Below are 13408 nucleotides of genomic sequence, written 5' to 3'. Positions count from 1 at the left end.
CCAGTCTGATGAGACACAGAAGCTGCCATCAGCTTGTCACATTAAGATGAATGACGCCTGAAGCTTAATTTTAAGGTGGACTTGAGCGTCATGATACAGGCCACATGTTGCTAGTGCATTGAATAAGTATGTTTGTGAAAATACATTTGTAATTATGGTGTACAGGCTGGCTTGATAATGTCATGTGATCTCTGCCTCCACTGGAATGTCTGTATCTGCAGTCTGTGACAGTCATTTGAATCAACATAATTTGAAATATAGTGTTGAATCTTACACTGTGGGTGGCATGGTGGCTCAGTGGTGAGCATTGCAGCCTCACAGCGCCAGGGTCCCAGGTTCAATTCCCACCTTGGGTGCCTGTCTGGGTCGAGTTTGCATGTTCTCCTCGTGTCTGCATGGGTTTCCTCTAGGTGCTCCAGTTTCCTCCCACAGTTCAAAGATGTGCAGGTCAGGTGATTTGGTCATGCTAAATTGCCCACAGTGTTAGATGCATTAGTCAGTGGGAAATGGGTCTGGGTTAGGTTACCCTTCAAAGGGTTGATGTGGACTAGTTGGGCCGAAGAGCCTGTTTCCACACTGTAGGGAATCTAGGAGAAAGTGAGGTCTGCAGATGCTGGAGATCAGAGCTGAAAATGTGTTGCTGGAAAAGCGCAGTAGGTCAGGCAGCATCCAAGGAGCAGGAGAATCCACATTTCGGGCATGAGCCCTTCTTCAGGAATCTAAGCTAATTTGTTTGGCTAAATATGCTTTATGTGTTTTTTAGAGTCTTTTCATCACAAAGGTAGTGGGTTTTCTTGCTGCATCTCACCAAACTCAACTCATTGAGCACCATCATCCCCTCCATTCTCCCAAAAACCCCCCAACCCCCTTCCCCCAATGGTAATGCTTGTGAGCAATTTCATTCCAATCATAATACATGCTGTTCCACGCCACTGTTGGGATGTCCTGAAATTAGTCGACATCCCTTGTGCTTGTTCCATCTTTAATAGCCAACGTGCACCCAGACAGGCATTGCATGTCCAGAGCTGGCATGTGCAGCTCCTGATATTCATCCCAGTTATGGCACACAAATGGAAATCACTGTCCCACTTTGCAAGCAAAGACTTGGAGAATACACTGGAAGGTGTGATGAAAAAGTGGGACTTCCACTTCTCCAGGACAAGCAAAGGAGGCCATGGTCCCACCCCATGTTAATGTGATCCCAGACCAGCCTGGTCCAATGTTGCCACCAAGTTAAAGCAGTATTGGCTGTCTGGAGGAATGCACAGCACTGTAAGAAGGTGGTCAATGTCCTTTCAGTCTACCAGAGTCAGTGCAATCATTTCCTCTCCGATACCTCACACTCACCGTCTTGGCTACTGTACCCAGCTCTCACAAAGGCTCTCACTATTGCCTGCAACATCTTCCCTCCCTCGCTGTCATTCACACTAAACTTCTATAAGCCTGCATGCCCTCTGTCCTGCCGACTCACTCAACCAGAACATCTCCCCAAAAGCTTGCCTTAGTATTTGCCTCTCTCTTATTTCAGGAGGAAAACAGCCCACTATAAGAAAGAAGGTCTGTTAGACTGCCCAACTGTCAGCTGCTCATCCGATTAGGAGAGGGAGGCTCTTGACTTTGACTGCTCCAGGTGGCTAACTGTGCCATATCCCTAGGCTGATGTTGAAGGTTGTCCTTGACCCACCGTGGCATGATAGCTTAGTGGTAAGCACTGCAGCTTCACAGCACCAGGGACCCAGGTTCGATTCTAGCCTTGGGCAATTTCTGTGTGGAGTTTGCATATTCTCCCTGTGTCTGCATGAATTTTCTCCAGGTGCTCCAGTTTTCTCCTATGGTCAAAAGATGTGCAGGTCAGGTGAATTGGCCATGCTAAATTGTCCACAGTGTTAGGTGTATTAGTCAGAGGGAAATGGGTCTGGGTGGGTTACTCTTCAGAGGATCGGTGTTTTCACACTCTAGGGAATCTAATCTAATCTACTGTTTGGTAGCCTCTGACTGAAGACTGTCATCCTTCACTTGACTAATAGCTACCGACAACTGTGACAAACTTCCTGCTTTTTTTGCTACTCTAAATAGCAATGTAAGATTGAAATAACATGACTCTGACTCATGGGGCAAAACACAAAAAGGCAAGCCAACACAGGGCAGAAATTCTGTGAATATCCAGGTCAGCTCAGATTGAGTGAGCACTATGAGAGAGACCAATGAGTCCAGAGGCACAGCTTGGCCCAGGAATTGTTTCCTTGCAGCAGCATTGCAATGATAAACTTTGAGGGCAGACTAGCAAGGAATTTAAAAACTGACTCTAAGAGGTTCTTCAAATATGTTAAAAGAAGAGAAGTCAAAGTGGACATAAGCTCTGTAGAAAATGAATCCGGTGAGATCATTTTTGGGGAACAAGGAAATGGTGGAGGAGTTAAACAAATATTTTAAGTCTTTACAGTGGAAGATATTTTGACTATTCCATTAATACTAAAGAATACAAGGGAGAAATTAAGTACCATCATCATCACCAAATAAGTAGTATTAGACAAACAATGGGGCTAAAGGCAGATTTGTCCCCTAACCCTGATGACTTGCAATCCTAGAATCCTAAAAGAGAAAGCTTCAGAGATAGTGAATGCATTGGTTGCAATTTTCCACAAATCATTGTATTCTGGAGAAGTACCAGAGGATTAGAAAACTGCGAATGTAACACTCCTATTCAAAAAAGAAGAAGACAAAATGTAGATAATCATAGGCCAACTGGCCAAACATTTATTGTTGGAAAAGTATTGGAATCAATTATTAAGAAAGTAATAGCAGAACATTCGGAAAATCACAGCTTAATCTACCAGAGTCAGTATGGCTTCATGAAAGGGAATCATGTCTGACTAAATTCTTAGAGTTTTCCAAGAAAGTCTCAACCAGTGTGGATAGAGGAGAACCAGTAGATGTGTTGTATTTGGACTTCTAGAAAGCATTTGACAAGGTATGTCACAAAAGGTTAAGTCATAAGACCCATGGAATTGGAGGTAGCATATTGGAGTGGATAGAGAATTGACTCATGGGCAGGAAACATTGAGTGGGAGTAAGGGGTTCTTAATCAAGTTGACGACTCATGACCAGTGGGTCCTACAACGATCAGTACGGGGATTGCAACAGTTTACAAAACGTATTAATGACTTGGAGGAAATAAGTGAATATACTGTAGCCAAACTTGCAGACAACATAGAAATAGGTGGAAAGGCAGATTGCGAGAAAGATACAAACAGTTTGCAGACAGATATTGATAGGTGAAGAAAGTGGACAAAAAGTTGGCAAGTGGGGTATGATGTGGTAAAATGCAAAGTTGTCAATTTTGGAAGGAAAAACAAAAGAATAGAATATATTTAAATGGTGAGATACTTCAGAAAGCTGCAACATAAAGGGATTTGGGTGGTACTTGCACATGAAACACAAAGCTAGCACACAACTGCAGCAAGTAATTAGGAATGCCAATGGAATGTTACCCCTCATTCACGGTGGCTAGAGTATAAGAGTGGGAAAGTCTTACTGAAGCTGTAAAAGCTTTTGGTAAAGTCGCATCTGGAGTAGATTAGATTACTTACAGTGTGGAAACAGGCCCTTCGGCCCAACAAGTCCACACCTACCCGCCAAAGCGCAACCCACCCATACCCCTACATTTACCGCTTACCTAACACTACAGACAATTTAGCATGGCCAATTCACCTGACCCACACATCTTTGGATTGTGGGAGGAAACCAGAGCACACCCACGCAGACACGAGGAGAACATGCAAACTCCACACAGTCTGTCGCCTGAGTCAGGAATTGAACCCGGGTCTCAGGCTCTGTGAGGCAGCAGTGCTAACCACTCTGCCACCGTGTACTATGAGCAGTTTCAGTCCCTTTATTTAAAAAAAATAATTTCATTGATGGCAGTTGAAAGAAAGTTCCTAGAATGAACCTGGTATGGAGGAATTGCTTTCCGAGCAAAGATTAAACAGGTTGGAACTCTACTCATCAAAGTTTGGAAGAATTAAAGGTGAAAAATTTGGAATTCTTAAGGAGCTTGACCAGGGTAAATGCTGAAAGGATGTTTCCCCTCATGGGAGAGACTAGGGCCAGATGGCATAATCTTAGAATAAAGGGACACCAAAATGAGACTGAGATTAGGAGGGATTTCTTCTCTCAGAGGGTTGTGAATCTTTGGAATGCCTTGACAGAGAGCTGTGTGGCAGAGTTCATATGTATATTTAAGACTGAGGTAGATAGATTCTTGATCAGTAAGGGAATCAAAGGTCATGGAAAAAGGGCAGAATGTGAGGAATATTGAATTAGCATGATCCGATTGCATGGCAAACCAGGCTCAATAAGTCAAACGGCCTACTGCTATCCCTATTTCCTATGGTCTTATGGTCGTTGAGTCATAGAACCATAGAGATGTACAGCACGGAAACAGACCCTTCGATCCTACCTGTCCACGCCGACCAGCTATCCCAACCCAATCTAGTCCCACCTGCCAGCACCCGGCCCATATCCCTCCAAACCCTTCCTATTCATATACCCATCCGAATGCCTCTGAAATGTTGCAATTGTACCAGCCTCCACCATATTCTCTGGCAGCTCATTCCATACACGTACCACTCTCTGCCTGAAACAATTGCCCCTTAGGACTCTTTTATATCTTTCCCCTCTCACCTTGAACCTATGCCCTCTAGTTCTGGACTCCCCAATTCCAGGGAAAAGACTTTGTATATTTATCCTATCCAAGCCCCTCATAATTTTGTAAACCTCTATAAGGTCACCCCTCAGCCTCTGACACTCTGGGGAAAACAGCCCCAGCCTGTTCAACCTCTCCCTAAAGCTCAAATCCTCCAACCCTGGCAACATCCTTGTAAATCTTTTCTGAATACTTTTTAAAATTTTTAAAATTATTTTTTATTTCGCTCCATGTGATGTGGGTGTTGCTGGCTGGCCAGCTTTATTACACACCCCTAGTTGTCCTTGAGAAGATGGCGATGAGCTGCCTTCTTGAACCACTGCAATCCACATGCTGCAGCTTGACCCACAATACCATTAGGGAGGACATTCCAGGACTTTGACCCCGTGACACTAAATGAACATCAATATATTTCCAAGTCAAGATGGACAATGTTTTTTTTTGGGGGGGGGAGTAGGAGGTGGTGTTCCCATTTATCTGCTACCCTTGCTCTTCTAGATCAAAATGGTCATGGGTTTGGAAGGTGTTGGCTAAGGATCATTGGTGAATTTCTACAGTGCATCTTGAGAATGATACACACTGCCGTCACCGAACATGGGTGGTGGGGGGTGTGGATGCTTGCCAGTGTGGTGTCAATCAAATGGGTTGCTTTGGCCTTGATGATTTCTCCAGTTTCCTCATTTCCCCTCCCCCCATCTTGTCTCAGTCGGTTCCCTCAACTCAGCACCACCCTCCTAACCTGCAATCCTCTTCCTGACCTCTCCGCCCCCACCCCACTCCGGCCTATCACCCTCACCTTGACCTCCTTCCACCTATCCCACCTCCATCGCCCCTCCCCCTAGTCCCTCCTCCCTACCCTTTATCTTAGCCTGCTTGGCTCTCTCTCTCTCTTATTCCTGATGAAGGGCTTATGCTCGAAACGTCGAATTCTCTATTCCTGAGATGCTGCCTGGCCTGCTGTGCTTTGACCAGCAACACATTTGCAGTTGGCCTTGATGGTGTCAAGTTTCTTGAGTTTTGTTGGAGCTGCAATAATCCAGGCAAGTGGGGAGTATTCCTTCACACTCTTGACTTGTGCCTTGTAGATGATGGACAGACTTTGGGGAGTCAGAAAGTGAGTTACTCACCATGTATTCCTAACCTCTGACCTGCACTTGTAGCCACTGTGTTTATGTGGCGAGTCCAGTTGAGTTTCTGGTTAATGGTAACCTCCAGAGTTTTGATAGTAGAGGATCCAGTGATGGTAACATCATTGGATGTCAACGGGGAGTCACATCACATCCCAGCCTGACCATGGATGTTGTAGACTTCTTCACTCTCACAGATGCATGTCTTATTATCTTGTCACCATTGATTACTATATTTGGATTTATACTAACTGAAATGAACAACTGATATTAAAATTGTTGAAAACCTGAAAGCCTTCTTTAGCTGTTATAGTGTTCCAGATATTGTGATGGGTGAAATGGCCCTCAGTTTCCAAGTGAAGAGTTCAGGCACTTCATAAAGGATTGGGAAATTTAACACCATGCATCATCATGGCACAGTGGCTCAGCAGTTAGCACTGTAGCCTCACAGCACCAGGATCCCAGGTTCAATTCCAGCTTTGAGTGACTGTCTGTGTGGAGTTTGCACATTCTCCCCGTGTCTGCGTGGGTTTCCTTTGGGTTCTCCGGTTTCCTCCCACGGTCCAAAGATGTGCAGGTTAGGTGAACTGGCTTTGAGAAATTGCTCATAGTATTAGGTGCATTAATCAGTGGGAAATAGGTCTGGGTGGGTTGCTCTTCAGAGGGTTGGTGTGGACTTCTTGGGCCAAAGGACCTGTTTCCACACTGTAGGGAATCTAATCTAATATTCCATCACTACACCATTCCCAATCAAGTCAACAGGCCAGGTACAATGAAAGTTGCGAAAGGAATACTAAAGAAATTGAGAAATGCAGCATAAACTGGTATGGAAAGTAGTCCAGTCCAAAGACTAATGTCACACTGCACCCAAATTCCTCTTCCAGTTGTGAAAATCTATTGAAATCAGAACTGGAAACAGGTATGAATGACAAAATTACAATGATATGGCAGAATGTCAAATTTCATTTTGATGAACTGCTGAGTCTTTGCAAGAGCTGAGCAATGCAGAGCCAGTCTTTGCAATGTGAGACCTTTGTTAGAACAGATCAATTAATTCTTAATCGGTGTACATGAACAACCAGTTCATCCTACATCCAAAACCTCAACCTGAGCTACAAATCTTCTCAAAACTCGCTACAACCACATCTATCAACTTAAGTCACAAACATCTACTTTCAACTAGGGAAGCTGTGCTCTGCAGGCTGTGGAATAGGAAGACATAACCTCAACACCTGCACAGGATACAGAACAACCATCAGTCCAAGTGGTCCACTGTTCCCTAGTGATGGAAATGGATCAGCAACAAAAGTTACCACAGCATCAACACTCACTATGGGAGAAACAGTAGCAGTGGTGGACTCTCCCTCTTTATGGGCATTTAAACAGGCATTGGATAGGCATATGGAGGATAGTGGGCTAGTGTAGGTTAGGTGGGCTTGGATCGGCGCAACATCGAGGGCCAAAGGCCCTGTACTGCGCTGTATTTTTCTATGTTCTGTGTTGTGTGAACACTTCCTGAAGAAGAAACATTTCTCAAGGAATGAGCAGATACATGATGAACAGCCAATAACAATGTGAATGCATTCTATTTGGAACCGTGAATGATCTAAAGACTATCGATGCAATGCATGTGCAAAAGCTGACGAAAATGTAACGGACTAGAGTTAACACACTGTTTTGTTATTGAATGATAATTTCTTTAGAGATCATGGATATTGAGTAACTTGCAAACTTATTACTGCAAATTATAATGCATACTTTTTTTATGAAAATAAAGATGTTTGCAGAAATGCAATTGGACTCTTGGTTCATTTGCCATTGTCATGTGATTTCTTCTGCTGTAAGTGCTTTTAAGTAGCCAGCAAGCATACATCACTTAAAACAGAGTCTGTGCATCACCTTATATCTATTCTTGGCTGTTTGGAATCTTATTTGCTTTAGACCCTCCACAGCCTCTGACTAAGACGAGTATTGACTCTATGTCCTTTTGGTTATACTTGAGATGAATAGACAAAGAACAAGTCCTTTTATGCTCCGTGAAAGCTACAGAGGAAGTTATAAAGCAGCCCAATAAGCGGCATAATCCATAGCATATCCTTTTGACAACTACACCAACCAACAGTGAATCTCTGTGCCATTTACATTTACCTTCAAATAAGACCATAGTGTCAGCTAATTATGATGTCCTAAAAGCCGTAATACAGCTGTCAAGTTAAATGAAGTTATAGGCAATCCCTGTCGGATATGAGAATGTTTTATTTGATAGAAGGGGAAACATGCTGCATTAGTCTTTTGAAAGTTCCAAGCAATGTTTGACAATTTTGACCTTGGTTTAATTTGAAACAAACACCAATGTTCTTGAATAAAACATCTCATTCAAAATACATTCTGAGACAGATATAAACATAACATGCAGTACTTGTTTATAGCTGAAAAGTGTGTAGCTGGAAAAGCACAGCAGGTCAGGCAGCATCCAAGGAGCAGGAGAATCAATGTTTCGGGCATAAGCCCTTCTTCAGGCTCATGCCCAAAACGTCGATTCTCCTGCTCCTTGGGTGCTGCCTGACCTGCTGTGCTTTTCTAGCTACACACTTTTCAGCTCTGATCTCCAGCATCTGCAGTCCTCACTCTCTCCTAGTACTTGTTTATATCCCTGATATCTTAATTCTGTGTAACAAAATTAGCTGGATTCAATCTAGAGCCCTGCAAACAATTATGAATCCTGACTTGTGGAAGATACTAGGAGTAGAAATAGCCTTTCAATGCAATCATAGGAATTCCCCACATCAGCTCCATTATTATTTTTGAAGAATCAGTCCAGTAAGTAATCTGTAAAACAGTTAAAAACTAATAATATGAATATTTATTCTCTGCCAATGTGCTCATTAAACTCCCCATTCCAATACCAAACTGAAGACTTCAGCCTATTTAAAAGTATGGCTTTGCAATTGCCCAGCTTCAAGCCTTGTCAACTCCTCATGGAAAAACCAAAACTTGGATTTGACTTTATTTTTGATTGTGGTCTGAATTGGGAAAATAGCTGTCTTACAACAAAGGACGGAGGAAGTAAGTGACTGAAACTCATTTTAAGTTGTTTTTACACTGCTGCTTTTGAGGCACTGAGGCAACAATGTAAATACTGTAGATGGCACAACACCGGGACTTTCCTACAATGTGCGATTCAGCCAGCACAGTTAGCTGATTGGCTTCTGGAACTGTGACCAGCTGTGCTCGCCAAATGTCATTAGCCTGAAGACAACTCTCTGATTGGTTCCTGTGTAGCTAAACAGCGTGTGGACGTGCACAATACAGTGAAAATCTCTCAGACCTCTGAAAGGTAGGAAGTGCGTCTCTCTCAAGTAATATAACTGAAGCTAAAGAAAGTTCTGAGGAAGGGTCACCAGACCAGAATGGTTAACTCTGATTTCTCTTCACAGATGCTACTAAACCTACTGACCTTTTCCAGCACCTTCTGTTTTTGTTTCTAAAGGAAGCCAGTTGTTTTCTTCCACCAGTTGCTGTAATCTGTTGTTTTAGTTAATAAATCAGAGACTTTATAATTTGTGAATTAGTTGCACTGTGTCTGCTGCAAGGTTTAGAAACACCTGAAGGAAAAGCTCAGAGAACTAAAAGACTTGGAAAATGAAAGGAAACCCTCCGTTGAATCCTAAGATCTGCTGCCATTGAGCTATTTCCTCAATATTTCTTTTCTCCCCTTTCCTCCAAACATAACACAATGTTTCTATTGTCTGGTTGGGTCTGTCTATACGTGTGTTAAGGTAGGTCTTAGAAGAGGGTTAAAGTTTTAACTCATAGAGTAATATGTCAACAGTTCATAGTTGTTTACCTGTGGTTAGTTAACTATTTATTTGTAATAAATAGTAGGTCTTGTTAAGCACAGAAAGCTGGGTTTATGTTTTCTGTTAACCTGAGTCTATGAGACAGGCAAATTGGGGATTTTGTGTACGTTGATAAGATGTTTAACATATAGCCAGGAATAACATGACTTGATTTCTAGTACACTACCCCAGTAAGATGTGATGCTAGTCATTCAGGAAGTTCAAATACAGCATTCATGGACCTGTGGAATTTGCCCTGTCCAGTATAACAACTTAACCCCTGGGCATACAGAAATGCTATTGCCAGACTAGGCTTGAGCAAAGGCTCAAAATACTCAATCAAAAGCCTGTGCCCAGTGGTGTGCCACAAAGATTGGTGCTGGGTCCACTGCTTTTCATCATTTACATAAATGATTTAGATGTGAACATAGGAGGTCTGGTTAGCAAATTTGCAGATTACACCAAAATTGGAGATGTAGTGACCAGCGAAGAAGGTTACCTCAGAGTACAAGAGGATCTTGATCAGATGGGCCGATGGGTCGAGGAGTGGCAGATTAAGTTTAATATAAATAAATATGAGGTGCTGCATTTTGGAAAGGCAAATCAGTGCAGGACTTATATATTTAATGGTAAGGTCATGGGGAGTATTGCTGAACAAAGAGATCTTGGAGTGCAGGTTCATAATTCTTTGAAAGTGGTATCACAGGTTGATAAGATAATGAAGAAGGCAATTGATATGTTTTCCTTTATTGGTCAGAGCACTGAGTATAGGAATTGGGAGGTCATGTTACAGTTGTACAGGACATTGGTTAGGCCACTTTTGAAATATTGTGTGCAATTCTGGTTTCCCTCCTATACAAAGGATGTTGGGAAACTTGAAAAGGTTCAGAAAAAATTTACACGGATGTTGCCAGGATTAGAGGGATTGAGCTATTAGCTGAACGGGCTGGGCTGTTTTCCCTGGAGTAGCACAGGCTGAGGAGTGACCTTATAGAGGTTTATAAAATCATGAGAGGCATAGATAGGACAAACAGATAAGGTCTTTTTCCTGGGGTGGGGGAGTTCTAAAAGGTCTGTTTCCATGCTGTACATCTCTATGACTCAAAACACCAGCAGTTGAATAACAATGTGGTGTTATAAGACAGAACACCCTTCTTTCCCCTCAATACTTTCATATTTATTTCACAGCAATACTAGCTCTCCTTCTTATGAGAATAAAAGTAAAACTCTTTACCTTAGTTTGTGTACAAGTCTGCCAAAAGCTGATCCCCAATTGACCCACCAGGGGGATCTACAGAACTGACATAACATGCAATACTTAATTTTCAGACTAGTATACCAGCTGCTATACCTTTGAGTTATGTCAGACATGTGCAATAAAATGGGAGATTTCCCTGAGCAATTGGAGAGGAATGTGTAAAACAAAATGAGGGGACAGAGTCTCAAGTTGAGGGGTTGGTCATTTGTGACTGAGGTGAGGAGAAATTCCCTCAATCAGGTGGTTGTGAATCTCTGCTCTCCTTATTGCAGCGAGCTGTGGATGCTCAGGTGTGGAGTATATTTTAGGTTGTCATCAGGATCTTTGGTACAGAGGGATTGGAAAAGGGCGGGGAAGTGGAGTTTAGCATGAATGATAGAGCAGATGAGATCTACCCATACTCATCCTTATTTTATTCTTAATTTAGGTGTCAAACTAATGCATTATTAACAAAATCATGAATGTTGACCATTTTGGAACTATTAAGTCTTCAATTCTTAAAAGAAAATTTATATTTGTTAGCTCCTGTGTCTATGCCAACTCTTTGGAAGATATTCAATTTAGTAGCACATCCGAACCTTACCTCCAAAATCTTGCAGATTAGTCTCCCTTAAGCTCCATTGGTAATGCATAAAGGAACATTGTCCCCCATGTTCAATGCTTTTGTTTCAGGGCACAATGCCTGGATAAATTCCTCTTGCCTGCAGAGGATGGGAACCTACATTTGAATTTATGTAGCTTTGAACAAATACCAGTAAGTCACAGCTTGACCAAACAGTGTTGTCTTGCCTTTTATAATTTTCAACAAAAACGTAGGATTAATTATTGAAAACAAAAGATGTGTCAGCTCTGACAAAGAGTCATCTAGACTTGAAACGTTAGCTTGTTTTCTCTCCATGGATGCTGTCTGACCCAATGTGATCTCCAGCAAATTTTGTTTTCAGTACCGATTCGAGCATTTGCACCACTTTTCTCCTTCTTAGGGGCAACTATTCCCTAGTACATTCTCTGTGGCATCATCTCAAAAAGAGTCCATGTACTAGGTGGCACGGTGGCTCAGTGATTAGCACTGCTGCCTCCCAGCACCAGGGTCCCAGGCTCACTTCCAGCCTCGGGCGACTGTCTGTGTGGAGTTTGCACATTCTCCCCGTGTCTACGTGGGTTTCCTCCGGGTGCTCTAGTTTCCTCCCACAAAGATGAGCAGGTCAGGTGAATTGGCCATGCTAAATTGCTGATAGTGTTAGGTGCATTAGTCAGAGGAAAATGGGACTGGGTGGGTTACTCATCGGACGGTCAGTGTCGACATGTTGGGCCAAAGAGCCTGTTTCCACACTGTAGAGAATCCTTCTATATTCTCATCTAAATAATTTATTTATGGCAATATAGTTACAATTCAAAATAATATGTGCAAGTGGTGTTGTTCATATGTATTTGATACCATCACCCTCTGGTACAATGGTGACCAACGGGCACACTAATCTCCATTTTGCTGAGGGAAATAGAATGCCACTGGAATGATGCAAAGAAAGCAGATTATCATGCTGTTCAGTATGTAGCCCCAATTTATCACCAGCACTGCCATTTTGGAGCTCAGTGCTCTACCTTTTCACATCACAAAGCTGAACAAAGATTCAGCAGCAAGAATCCATCACAGCTATTTGAAGAGATTAACAACTTTAAGGGTAGTTCCTAGTGAATTAATTTACCACTGTTGTATCAGGGTTTTGAACTAACCCCAGGGGCCAGTACCACCCTCAAAGTCCCCCTTTACTTACACAGAAAGCCCTTGACACCGATTCAGCTCTCTCAGAGCAGGCTGTCAGAGTGAACATAACCTCTAACAGTCCTGTTTATATCTGTCTGCCAGGGCTCCCCAATCAGGGAACTCATATTATATGAGGTCCGCCGAGTTGACCATATTATAATCACTGCAGGTTTGGTGCTTCTCTATTTAAAGTTGTTAAAATCTGCAGGGAGTGGTGAGGCATGTGCTGAAGGATTTCATTCCGACTTTAGACATTTTGCATAAACCACTTGCTCCCAAAAATGGATACAATAAGAGGCATTCACCTTTGGCTAAAGCAGGACAGGGTAAATGAACAGACGTGTCACAGAATTGGACAAATTGCTGGAAGGAGGAGGAAGAAGTGGCATGAGAGCGTTACCAAAGTGTAGCTGACAATTTAACTAAGGCAGCAAAGAGAAATAATGTATGCATAAAACACAATGATTGGCATCACTGTTGCATATTTTCTATCCACTATAAACTCACTCCTTGGTTTTAGTTGTGCTGGTCCGTCCCTTAAGCAGTCCATGACTTATGTTCAAGCCTGTACCCAATGTTTCAGCACAATAAACTATAACTCAGAAGTGAAATAGCAGTGAAGTCATCCTAATAAACGCTTCTCCAATTTATCACTAAAGCAACTGAAAACACATTGATGAGACAGGTCCAGATATAATCAGTAAGTCATTTTAA

The sequence above is a fragment of the Hemiscyllium ocellatum genome, chromosome 30 (genome assembly GCF_020745735.1).
Source record: "Hemiscyllium ocellatum isolate sHemOce1 chromosome 30, sHemOce1.pat.X.cur, whole genome shotgun sequence".
NCBI lineage: Eukaryota > Metazoa > Chordata > Chondrichthyes > Orectolobiformes > Hemiscylliidae > Hemiscyllium > Hemiscyllium ocellatum.
This window is presented reverse-complemented; position numbering follows the sequence as displayed.